The 2,373-nt window shown below is 41.2% G+C and overlaps 1 non-coding gene across 1 annotated transcript; it reads right to left on the bottom strand.

Moving 5' to 3' along the window:
- Positions 1–1,703: 1,703 nt before the first annotated feature.
- Positions 1,704–1,857, bottom strand: LOC142869869 (small Cajal body-specific RNA 1). Its single transcript, XR_012918419.1, has one exon.
- Positions 1,858–2,373: the final 516 nt, after the last annotated feature.

Below are 2,373 nucleotides of genomic sequence, written 5' to 3'. Positions count from 1 at the left end.
CCCCTGGATGGCCCGCATGTGGCTTTTCAGTGTGGCTTGGGCTTCTCACAGCATGGCAGTTGGGTTCTGCGAGGCAATGTCTCAAGAGTCAGTGTCTGAGGACAGCCGGGAAGAAGGTGCTGAAAGGGTAGCCTCGAAAGTCACATAGTGTCCCTTCTGCCATGCTCTGTTGGTCAAAGTAGACACAAGCCCACTCAGATTCAAAGACAGGGGACATAGACACCACTGTTCATAGAAGGAGTTGCAAACAATTTGCAGCCAATTTTTTTAGTAACAGTTTTATTGAGATATAATTCACATACCGTGCAATTCAGTCATTTAAAATCATAATTAAATGGTTTTAGTATATTCACAGAGTTGTGCCACCCATCAACACAATCAATTTTAGAACATTTCATCACCCCCCAAAAGAAATGTTGTACCTTTTAGTTATCATTGTCCTCAGTATTTTCAGCCCTTCTCCCAGCCCCTGGTAACCAGTAATCTATGGATATGCCTTTTCAGAACAGTTCATTTAAATGAAACCATGCAGTATGTGGTCTTCCTTCACTTGGCCTAATGTGTTCAAGGTTCATCAATGTCATAGGATGTACCAGTGCTTCATACATTTTTACGGCCAAATAATATTTAGTTGTATGAATACACTCCATTTTGTTTATCCATTCATTGGTTGATAGACATTTAGGCAGTTTCTACCTTTTAATTCACGCATAGTGCTGCCACAAATATTCATATACATGTGTTGTGGGCCCAGTTTTTAAATTATTGCTGACCCACAGGCAGGACATCCAAGGCTGGTGGACCCCAAACAGGATTTTGACATTTCTTAGCCTTGGAACCTCCAGAAAGTCACCCAATATCTCTGAGGTTCATCTGCAAAATAGGATGATAAAATATGCCCAGGCGGGTGAGGATTGATGAACTCAAGTATGTGACGAGATTTTTTCAATGATAAACTGAGAGATGATTTGTAAGAGATCTATGAGCTACTCACCCAACAGCACACCCTTTCTCGGTAACAGAACCCTGACTTTGGTCAGGTGTCAAGCAGCCATCTGCCTCATGGAGGCTGGACCCCTCCCACCAGAGCAGCCAAATAAGTCTAAGCCAGTCACAGTAATCCATTGTCTTTGCCTATAAATGGTTTTGGAACAGTCTAGAAATGCATTACTGGCATGTGAGACAGGGAGGTCTCCAGGGCAGCGCCACAGTAAATAAGTATGTTAGACCCACAAAAGGTATGCAAGAAGAAACCATCCTCTTTTTTTGTTTTTGAATCCACAAATAACATTTATTTAAGTCTTCATCCTTCAATCCCCTTGATATTAACAAGGAAGCACAGGCAGAAGACATAGGCCTAAGTGGTTTTCCTTTAAGTCTTGCTTTCAAGTGGCTTGTCACCCAACTTCTGGTGACTCAAAGTCTAACCCCAGACTCACATGTGATAATGCAGTCTCCCAAGGCCCTTGCAGAGATAGGGCCTTCCTTTTGTGTGGGAAGTACTTAATAGTTTGCTTGTGCTAGTGAGGATTTAGTCTGAAGACCTGGGCTTCTCTTCTGATCTGCCACTTGCTCTGTGTCACTGCTGTGGTCACCTACTGTTTGGTCTACTCAGCACCAATCCCCACCCCCCATCTTTCTGAAAACTCTTTTTTCCCCCTAGTCCCATTCTAGTCATACAGGTTTTTCTTTTCTATTTTTCCAGTTGTGCCTTTGAGTTATAATTCAGAGTAGATTTTTACACACTGGGCTTAAAAGACTCATGCTTTTGTTTTAATATTGCACCTCTTAAACTCAGATATCACAACACATCGTAAGCCAACCATCCTCTTTGGTGAGATATTTTCATGCCTGCTTATGAAACTGCACAGCAATCAGCTTGCTCAGTGTAACAAAAATTTGAAAATGGACAGAAAATTGATGTCATCATTGAGCTAACACTGGAGAATTCTTGCCTCTGGATGACTTCTTATGTGAGATAATAAGTGTCTTTTTTCTGTAGGTCACTTGTAGTTAGGTTTTGTATACTTTGCAACTGGAAATATTCATATTTAAACACATATCAGTGTCTATCTATCCCATCTATTTCCAGAGAAAATTAGTCTTACTTTATAATAAAAGACAATGAAGAAACCAATACAAGGGTAAACAAATAATGAAGCAACACTTATGTTTCTGGTATCGTGGCATGCTACATATCCTGAGTGACCCTCCTGATAAAAAGAGCTCGAATTATTATTATTATTATTATTTTTTGAGACAGAGTCTTACTTTGTTGCCTGGGCTAGAGTGAGTGCCATGGCATCAGCCTAGCTCACAGCAACCTCAAACTCCTGGGCTCAAGCAATCCTACTGCCTCAGCCTCCCGAGTAG

This window comes from Microcebus murinus, chromosome 2 (assembly GCF_040939455.1).
Source record: "Microcebus murinus isolate Inina chromosome 2, M.murinus_Inina_mat1.0, whole genome shotgun sequence".
NCBI classification, from domain to species: Eukaryota; Metazoa; Chordata; class Mammalia; order Primates; family Cheirogaleidae; genus Microcebus; species Microcebus murinus.
The sequence above is the reverse complement of the archived record's forward strand: the minus strand, read 5'-3'. Positions and strand labels throughout refer to the sequence as shown.